The sequence below is a fragment of the Sus scrofa genome, chromosome 14, assembly GCF_054392235.1.
Source record: "Sus scrofa isolate SSC_HxYL_T2T_F1_AM1 chromosome 14, Sscrofa_HxYL_maternal_Yorkshire_Landrace_v2.0, whole genome shotgun sequence".
NCBI classification, from domain to species: Eukaryota; Metazoa; Chordata; class Mammalia; order Artiodactyla; family Suidae; genus Sus; species Sus scrofa.
In genome coordinates, this window is record NC_139396.1 from 162,548,766 (window position 1) to 162,559,228 (window position 10,463).

Here is a 10,463-nt window from a genome sequence, read left to right on the forward strand (position 1 = left end):
TGATCCCCACTCTGAGCCCCAGCCCAGCGCTGGGCAGTTTGTGCCGACAGCTGGGGGAAGACTTCCATGTGCTAATGAACTCCGTAGGTCGTCGGCAGCCAGAGAAACCCACCGCAAATAACAGCGCAAGCCCGGTGCGTCTTAGGAGCATTTGGCGAAGGGCCTTCCGGGGCCCCGTGCAGACAGGAGGTATTATGAAGCATGCTTTTAAGAGCTTGTATGAAGAGCCCACCCTGACCTGGGCAGGGGAGCGTGCAACCACCCAAGTACCCTCACAGACACACCTGGGACTCTCCAAACACAGCTGTCTTCACCTCTGGAAGGTCCACGGACCTCCTTCCTGAGAGAAACTAAAGCACCGGAGAGCTTTCAATTTGCTCCCAGGGCTGTTCCCTCATTCTCCTAATTTGCTTAATTTCCTCCTGGCCTGGCATGGTTTCTTCTAGATCCAGGCATATGCTAATTTGCATAGCTGGCATCTCCAGGTTTTCCTCCATGCGAACCATTTTTCAATTAGCAAGTTTATTTCTCTTTGATGCAAAAGTTCTGGCAAGATTTTGTTTTTTCTCACCTACAATCAGAAAGCTCTGCAGATTAGAAGGCTGTTACTCGTCAGCTTAAGCCCTTAATTCATGCGCATATATTTGCATGTGTGCATACCTGGGATATAAGGGTCTTGGTCTTGGTAGCTGTGGCAGGACTGAGGAATCGGGGCAGGTGCTTTGGGCAGGCTCAGGTGCACTCCTTAAAGGGTCCTGTCTGAAGAGGGGTTGTTTGTCCTCTCTCCATTGCACGGAGGCTGGCAGTGCCTGGCTTCCATGTTGCTCTCGGCAAAAGTCAAGTGCAACATGCACTGACCCCACACTCCTGGGAAGCAGAGCTCAGCCAGGATCTGTGGGTACACCCACAAGCACTCTGGGGGGAACCACAAACCACACAGCCCTGTCCTTGGGGTGGTTCTGCTAAAGTCAGCTTTTGTCAGCTGGTGATGTTTATCCCCCGCCCCCAGGGCTTTCCGGTGGCCTGAGCACAGGATGCCGTGGGCAACTGCTTGGCTTTGAACAAGAGCTGAGAAATCAGAAGCATGTTCACGCAAAGAGCCTCAAAGCAGCCCAGACCCCTTCGCTACCTCCTGCCATGGGCTTGACTGCATTCATCCATTACAGCGCCTTGAACCCTTTTCCGTACAGTGCTGTGTACTGAATTCTGGGGACACAGCAGAGGACGACACAGATGCAGAGCGATCTTCCCTAATTAGTCAATTTGTGTGATTATGGGGGCCCAGGAGCTGGGCTTATCCCCTACTTCTGCCATATTCATCTCGAGGTTTCCCTGCACCCCAGTCAACCCAGGAACAGCTGTACACCCCCACGGAGAGAAGCCCCCCCCCACCAGATGCTCTTACTCCCAGGGGTGTTTAAGAGAGAGCCCTGTCCCCCTTGAGGGACTCACAGGGGACTGTCCATCTGTGAGTGGAGGCTCGTGCCAGCGAGATCCAGCTGCTGGTGGGCAGGTGTACTTACCTATCAGCGCCCCCAGGTGGTCAGCCCTGGGCTGGCACCCCGTAAACTCCTGCCTCTTCATCTCTCTTGAGAAACTCTCCTTGTGAAGGGGTGTATCACAACCTAGTCTCAAGTTCCCCTAACCGATAAAAACAATCTTAAGCCTGTCCTTATTATTCAGGCAAAACCAGCAGAAATTTCCAGCTAATCTGTGACAGACTGGAGAAAGACGCGACCCACACGGAGAGAAACCTGTGAATTATTCTTATACGCTAATGAGTTCTGAATTGTTTATTACCTTTCAGGAAAAAAGAATGTTGGGTATTAGGGAGAGATCAATGAAATAAGACTTTACAAGCTTGTGGGAGGTTTTTTTTTCCAAGTTATTTTCTCGTCTAAGTAAAATGTAAAAGAGTCCCCTCCCCAAAGAGAAAGAGAAAGATGCTTCCTCCAGACCTACAGAGTTAAAATAATCCCCAGAGGAACGGGGGTGGGGGGAGGTGATAACAGGTGTCCCCCTGCAGGGCCCTGCCCTGCCCACCAGCTCACACTGCCGGAACATCTTTCCAAAACAAACGCTGGTCTGACCGGGTCCTTCTTACTGTAGATTCGCCAGCTGATGATGAGGCCCTGGATGAAAGCTAGGAATTCGAGCCCCTGCTGCTGGAGGGAGGCTGGCGTCTTCAAGAGGTGGGATTGGCATGTTGATGCCTGACTCAGTGATGGGTGAGAAGTGGCGAGTGTAAGAGTGATTCTCCAAGTTCCGCTCAACCCCAGAGTCTGCAGCTGGGAATCTTCCCCAGGGATGCCGGGCCTTTGGGGGTGAGCAGCAGAGAAGGGGGTTGATCTAGACAGGACGACTTTGAAGGCTCCGAGGGACAGCTGGGAAGGTCCACCCACATCCCAGGTGGACACTCCAGCCTGGAGCCAGGAGCCAAGTCTTGGGAGGAGAACTGGAATTGGCCAGAGGATGGAGAGGCGCAGCTGTCCCCTCGCTGAGGGCAGAGAGCAGAGGTTGGGAGAGGAGAGGCCCTCAGGGGTCAGGTGGTGGGGAATGAAGTGCTCCGGGAAACCCGGAGATAAGCTGAGGTGGCTGGTCGTGTGAAACTGCCCTGGAGGGGCGGGCGTGCGCTTGTTTGTCAAAGTGAATTAGGATTTTTATGATAAAAGTGGAACTGCAGCGTGTCCGGAAAATATAGAAAAGCATCACAGGAAAACGGGACTCTGAACCTTTGCTGATCTCCTCTCCGTAGTATTTGTTTCTACTCCTCTCTGTATAAAATGTGATGATGAGCATTGCGTTATAGCGCATCTCATAATACTACGCTTTATGGTAAATTGCATTTCCTAATAAATAGTTTTAAACCTTAGTTTCCACACAGCATTGTAGCATGAGCAGTTCCCCACATTGTTAAAAATTCCTAGAGGAGCCCTCTTATCAACAGCAGGGCAGACAGCCATGCAGGAGGGAGGTGAGTCTGCTCCGAGTGGGAATCTGTAGCTGACGTGGGCCAGTGGCGGGCCTGTCTGGTTATAAAGAACCACCTACCTGCTGGCCTGACCGCCCACTTCTCCGATTCTCGAGGGCAGATGTCCGCTGTCCCAGGTCCTGACGTGCATTGGGCTTGTGGGGCGCAATGAGGCCCTTGAAGAGCAGGCACCCCCACGGTTACCTCAGGCTTGACTCTGGGATGCTCAGGACAAGGCAGATGCCCCTCCCGGTGCCCACAGCCGCCGCCCTCCCCGGAGCACTTCCACACTGATCTGGAGCCGCCATGCCTCTCGGGGCAGCTTGGCGGGGGGAGCCCTGGGTGGCAGGAACCATGCATTCTTCCTTCTTCTGTCCCCAGCACCTACTGAAAAATTGGTCGTGTCCAGTGACTGAGCAGTCCTCATGCTGGCCCGAAGCCCAGCCAGGATCCTCCTGAGTCCCCGGAGGGAGCAAAGACAGGGCAGCTGAATGACCACAGACGGTAATGCAGCCAGGGCTTGGTGGGTTGGGTCCTGCAGAAGGGTGCCCAGCGGGGAGATGAGAGGGGACTGGGGTCCAGCCAACTAGGTGACTTCCAGGACCCCCACAGGGCACCTGGTGCCGGGCTCTAGAGGAGGCGGGGAGCAGACAACTGTCCCCTGCAAAGCTTAGAGCCTGGGGGCGGAGGACAGCACCAAACACGGCAGTGTGACCCGCTCACACCAGGGGCCCGGTCCAGAGAGGCCACGGTGGGAGAGGGCCTGGCCCAGCATTTCTCCGAGGGTGCCCCTCCCCTGTCCTGGTCTTTGTGCTCTTTGACCCAGGAATACCTGGGAGGGGAGGAAGGCCAGGGTTGAGTGGCTGGCTGGGCACTCCGGGGACAGGCTTGGGGCAGTGTCGGGGGTCCTGCCGCCTCCGCCCCCTGCCTGTAGCCTTGCCTGTGCCCTCTGGTGTCCAGGGCTGTGACCCCTGCTGCTGGGGGAGGGGCCTTCACCTAATAGAATGTGGTTTAGGGGCACTTAGGACAGGGCGGGCAGAGGAGATGCTGAAAGGCCACAGGGTTTATCAGCTTCAGTCTCAGCACACTCATCTGCTGGCCTGGTGGGTGGGGCTGGGCGACTTGAAATCATGAGCATTTTATCTACAGAGCCCAGCCCCGCAACTCGAAAGCCTTCACAATGCGTGCTCCTCGGGCCTCCACCAGACGACATCGAGCCTCAGTTTGGACTCACATGTGTGCGTGCGAACAGTTCTTCGTCCCATCGGAGCATGAGGCTCTCACGGCAGAGGAAGCCGACGTGGTGTGACCCCTGCTGCTGTCCGGCCACCATACAGCACTGGTTCCCCAGGTTTCTTAACTAGAGCAGAGGAGGGGGCAGGCATTCCTATCACCTGGGTCCTGTGTCCCCGTGTCCCCGTGGAGAGGCACGGTGGGCTGTCACTCAGCTTGATTACATGGTGGCCGGGCCACTGGCTGACTCGCAAGAGGGGCCACGACTGGGAAACGTGTAACCTCCGCCCAGACAACTGGAAGTAATTCTGGAGGAGGAGCGGCTTGGTCTGAACTGGGAAAGAAGGCGGACTATCAGTCTTGCTGTTTGGAGGCTCAACCTGGAGCACAGGAGAAGGTCTGGGAAGCCCTGCTGGGCCCCCAGCAGCGGAGACGCGCTGGTCGTTAGTGCCTGAAAGCCTCCCTTTTTCCCAAGGCTGATGAGGTGCCCCTGTACCAGGCTGCGCTTTGCAGCTCCAACCAGGCTCAAGTTAGCACGAGCTCCCAAGCGCTGGGCCTGAATTCGACATAGCCCAGAGCACCTTTCTTTCGAGGCCCTGGAAGAGCAAGATTCCTGGGGAGAGAACGGCCTGTATCACCCCCAGGACCAGAGCTGCCCAGAGTGCTGAAGGTCACAGCGCACCTTCCCGCCTGTCCGCAGCATCCAAGCCGCCCTCATGCAAGGCCACCACACAGGCTCCCTGGGTGGCGTGACCACCCGTGTCCAGGTCCAGGCTGTGGTGTGTTGTTCACACCAGGCATGGGAGCTTCTGAGAAGGTGGAAGTGGGGTCCTTCAGCAGACCGGCCACAGGGGGTCACGTCCAGTTCAGGGTGACACGTCTGTCCTTGCCCCGGGACGTGTTGGCAGGCTTCCCTTCCCGGTGGCGGGTCTGATCTGGCAGCTGTTTTCCGAAAGCCTTTGATTTTACCAAGCAGCATGCGTTCCTGAGAGGAGGCCACTCTGAGTCCTGGTCATAATCCTTTAAGTCCTAATTCCCCGCCTTCCTCTGTCCCCACGGGCGAAAAGGAGGAGGTGGCCGAAGTACTGTCTGCACCACTGACCGGCCTCGTGACTGTCACCTGGAAAACGTTCTCAGGGGGACGGAAAAAGGAAAATTTCACACTAGATTGTATTTTTTCTTCCCCGAACGTTAACTTAAATAATTCTGTGTATTCAGCAAATTCTGCCACTTAACCTTCTATCTCTGGCTCTTCCAACTCATTAACAAATACGCTGAAATATACTTGCCTTGGGACCGATCTCTGGGGCACCCGACTGCTGGCCTTTCTCCACGTTCAGAATTAGATGGGCAAACGTTTTGATTACTTAAGGAGCTGAGTAGTAAAATAAAGGTGTGCCACGAAGCAGGGGCTCCAAGGGTGAGGTGATCATGGGGAGCTGGGGAGGGACAGCTGCACCAGCTTTCTGCTCCGCCACCTGCTCCAGGAGCTTCCTGGAGGGGCCACGAGGTTGGACAGGGCAGACAACTCGTCCTAAGGCAGACGCTTCCCTCCATGCAGACCCTCCACAGAACCTGGGGGCAGAGGCCCTCCCCCCAGGCTCCGATCCTCACTGAGCAGCTCCTAGGGCATCTGTTCCCCCAAGCATCCTCGGGCCAAGCCCCCAGCGCCCCTGGACCTCAGGCGTCCATTCACGAGAAAGGTCAGGGTCGAGCCAATGGGAACATGCAGGGAGGAGCCCCTGAGCTCACTCTGCGTCCCGTGTGTCCTGGGTGGTCCTGTGATTCTAAGAGTCCTGCCACCTTCGTAGGCTGTTCCCCCAGTGGAAGCTGGAAGCAAGTCACAGAAGTCACGTCAACTTAGCAGGGGTCCTTTGGAGGCAAAAGAGGGAGACCGTGGGGGGTATTGCCAGCGGGACCCACTGAGGTGGGAGGTCCCTGAGGCTGATAAGGGTTAAAGTAGCCGTGCCCCATTCGGACCTGGTTTCTCTGCCCTGCAGCACATGCACCACTCCTCAGCCCTTTGTCACTGCTGTGTCACCATGGCCTTACACAGCAGCTCTGTGAGAGAATAGGCAGGTGTCTTAGGCCATCGGCTGCCATGGCAGATTATCGTAGCCACGGTGGCCTGGACAGCAAACCTTTGCTCTCCAGAGTCTGGCGGCAGTCAATCCAGGGACAAGGTGCCCGCAGAGCCCGGGCCTGGCTTGGAGCTGCTTCCTGTCCCCAGATGGCCATCTTCTCCCCGGGTCCACATACAGCAGAGGGCGGGGGAAAGCCAGCTCTCTTGGGAACTTTGAAAGGACACCGAACCGTCCCGGAGGCCCCATGACCTCATCTGATCATCTCCCAAAGACCCTACCTCCCAACACCATGACTCAGCGGAGGCGGGGTTCAACCTAGGATTTCAGGGGGGCATGAACATCCAGCCCATAATAGCAGGCAGTGCTCCTTCTTCCACCTGAAAGACCACGACGGATTGCAGATGGACAGACTGGTTTGCAGAAGAGAGAGGGTGCCCGGGGGGCCATCACCATGAAAGGTCCGGCCCTGCAGAGCCAGCGCCACCCTGAGCCTGGCGAGTGCCTGCCCACGTGTGGCTCTTCTAAGTGGCACCCGCCCTCCCCTGGCCTCTCTTTCTGACCAGAACGACCATCTGGTCTGTGAAAGCTGCACTTCCACCAGAAGCGACAGGCTGGCTGCCCCTGCCTTGCCGCCTCCAGGTCAATGCAGATGCTCCCCATAGCCCTGCAGCTCCTGTCCATCCCGCTCTGCACGAGCAGAGACAAACATCAGGGGAGCGAGCCTTGTCGCGGTGCCTCAGCCTGCAGGCGGCCCTCAGCTGAGTGCAGCCACATCGCTTTCTGGTTTGAATGATAAAATTGTGTGCTGCCTGCATATGGGGCTGCACAGAGGTGACTTGCTGGGCTCAGCTCCGACCATCATGGGGACCAGCCCGGGTTCAGGCCAGCCCAGAGCCGGCTCTGCAGGACGTTGGCCGCCTCTCCATGACTGGAGCCCCTTTATCCCCTAACTTCCCCTCTTCCTCCCCCACACAGCCCTTGGGGGCCCCGGCAGCCCCTGGGGTCTGTCCCACCCCTCCCCCAGCAATGGGGCTCTAACTGGGCCCCTTACCCTCACTCCCTGTCCGGGGGCCACCTGTCACCCCCTTGTCTTCCTGCCTCAGGACGGGTGACTACAGCTGTCCACCCACACCCTAGCAGGTGCCTCAGGCACAGTGACAGAACTTCCTGGGAGTGGGAAGGGCCCTCACCGGGGGTCCAGAGTCATCTGGACAACCTCTGCCAGCTGCACAGGGGCCTCTGGACAGTAAACTGTGGGCATCGTGTTCTCAGAACCAGGAACATAATGACCCAGCACTCCCCCACACGCTCACCACATGACGTGTGTCTTGAACAAAGCTTCTAGACAAACCGTTATCAAAGTGGGCTCTGAAGCCAAAACTGGAGACGAAGTTTGGTGGAAAGCAGTGTTTGTTTTATTTCAGAGGCTTGCCCTTGGTTGGGGGACGGGGGGCTTGTGTCCAGAGGCCCACTCCTCCCACTGACAACCAGTGCACCTGAGCCTTCCCAGCTGAAGGGAGGGGCTGTGTACAGAAACAGCACAGTCAGTTCTGACCTTCACCGTGACGTCTGGTGGGTGGTCTGACCAGCCTCACCTGGATCGTTTTAGGCAGAGCTCGTCTTCGCTCCAGGGTCAGTCTGGTCCCATTTTCTCGAGGCCAGTTCTCAGAGCTGCAGGAGCATCTGTCACGGCTACAAGCTGGTCATCAAGTCGTTAACGTCTTCACCTGCTGGGGGTTGCAGTGTCTACAAGGCAGCTCTCAGGGACGGCTCAGAATATGATCCAGCCCTGGAGGGGGAACTAAAGTCCGCGACTTCGCCTAATGACTGAACTCTTATTTGCTCTTATTTGACTGTTTTCCTCTGCCTCTGCATTTTCTTACTTCTCTGGTTAGAGTTATTCCGTGACTTCAAAGTTTTTCCACAAAAGGCAAATGGAGGGTGAAGGGGACTATGTGGTCGATCCTGGTAAAGCCCAGAGGGGCCTGCTCCATTTCAAAGCATTTTCTTAAAGTAGGATTACAACTGAAAAAAGACAGGGCTGAATTGGGGAGAAAAAGTAGAGTGGTTCCTGAGAGACCAAAAGTGACAGAAGAACCCCAAATGGAGACATCACCAAGCTGAAGCCATCCTCTGAGCTGGACATCTCCTGCTCTTGGTTCCCACATGCCCACATGTGCGGCTGCTGGAGGACAGGCGGAGGCTGCCCCAGAGAGTCCTGCGTGGAGCTGGGATCCAGGAGGGAGCGTCCTTCGTGTGAACCAGGAAGACTGTCCTGACAAAGGGGACGGCTGGAAACCTGCCATCTGCGCAGGGTTCCCCGGTGGGTGGAGAACGCCTCCTTGGATCATTTATAACCACGGATGGTCCCCACATGGGAAAGGACATCTCTGAAGTGGTCCCTGATGGGAGGTGGCCCCAGGCACCTGGCAGTAAGAATAAACCCTCTGGAGGAAGACAGAGCAAATGCTGCTCGAGGAGGTCACCATGGAAGATCAAAGGGACATGGCCCAGCAAGAAGCAGTAGAGGAAAGGAGTGATGGGGGTTTGTGGGAGAAGATTAAAACATAAGGATCAGACCCCAACAGATGAAGAGCGTTAGAACATTACAGGACATGGAATATGGAATAGGTATGCTCAACATCGTCAAATACAATTTAAATAGCTTAGGGCACTCTCAAAAACATTTAAAAACATTTTATAATAATGTATTAAAGTTTCCCCTTTTTTTGTCTTTTCTTGGCTTTTTAGGGCCACATCTGTGGCATATGGAGGTTCCCAGGCTAGGAGTCTCATCAGAGCTATAGCTGCTGGCCTACACCACAGCCACAGCAATGCCAGATCTGAGCCGCATCTGCAACCTACACCACAGCTCACGGCAACACCGGATCCTTAACCCACTGAGTGAGGCCGGGGATCGAACCCGCTACCTCATGGTTCCTCGTCGGATTCGTTTCTGCTGTGCCACGACGGGAACTCCTGAAGTTTCCTTTAAAATAAAAGATTCTTAAAAACAACTAAGTGAATCCGTACCTTGATGTCATAAACATTTTAGAAAAGAGAAACGCAGTGTTTGAGGTTGAAAACACAATGTGTGCATTGAAAAGCTGATTAGTCGCTGGAAAGATAGCAAATGAGCGAGAGCCAGATGAAGGAAAGACCTAGAAAACACTGCAGCGGGAAAGCTTTGGATGATGTGAAAGGGAGCGGAGGAAGCATGGAGCATGAAGTAAAAGGGCTTGTGTGCAACTTTAAGTGTTCCCAGAAGGAAGAAAAAGATAAAAGAGGAGAGAGGCAATTCAGAGATGATGGCCAGATATTTTCCCGGATATACGGAAATCTCTAGGTCCCAGTTTCTGGAAGTGTGACGGATTCCAGCCCATCCCCCAGTGCCCCAAAGGAGACTCACAGGTATGTTCCCCATCGGGGATGCCCAAGGATGAGATCTGAGCGCTCCTCGAAGCCAGTGCTCAAGGGCAGGGGCCCTGATGGAGTGGCTTCTGGAGAAATGATGCTGCATTAAACCGCAGGGGTGAGAGGCCCAGGCTGTTCCAGGCACATAGGTTCCCAGGGCCACGTACGTGGGTCACAACAGCATGGCCGTCTTTGTCGCCTGTCAAGAGACGATGCTGGGAACAGTGCCTTTGGCAATAAATAACAAAAAGGCGATTCCTGGACCTGAACAGGAAGAGGCGACGTCTCTGAACGACGAGCATCTCCGGACGCGTGCCCGCCGAGTGGAGAGTAAACCTGCTTCTTGTCCTTTGTTTTAAACCTTCGTGGACAAATGGTGGCACCTCGAATGGACCATGGCTTCTCTAATATATTTGTAAATGAAATGATTTTCATAGATGGTACCACACATAAAATATCTGCCCAGGGCCACCCAAACACCAGGGACAGCCTTGGCTACAAACACTCGTCCAAAGAGAGCTGGTCTAAGAACCCCGATATCAAAGCATTACGGGTTAGAGACAAGCAGCATATGATGATACAGGAAGATAACATCCTTCTGAAGGTATATGTACCTAATAACATAACCTCAAAGTGTAAAAAATAATGATCAGCAGAGTTTTTTTTAAAAGTAGACAAATGAGTAAACACACGGGGAAATTTTGACACCTCTCTGTTTGTAACCAATAGAACAGCTAGACAGATGTAGCCATCAGCAAATG

At 54.8% G+C, this 10,463-nt stretch overlaps 1 long non-coding RNA gene across 1 annotated transcript; it reads left to right on the forward strand.

Moving 5' to 3' along the window:
* The first annotated feature begins 49 nt into the window (after positions 1–49).
* Positions 50–4,235, forward strand: LOC106508409 (uncharacterized). The gene is made up of 4 exons (XR_002338853.2): positions 50–189; positions 2,110–2,192; positions 3,353–3,475; positions 4,121–4,235. It is a non-coding gene; the product is annotated as an uncharacterized LOC106508409 (long non-coding RNA).
* Positions 4,236–10,463: the final 6,228 nt, after the last annotated feature.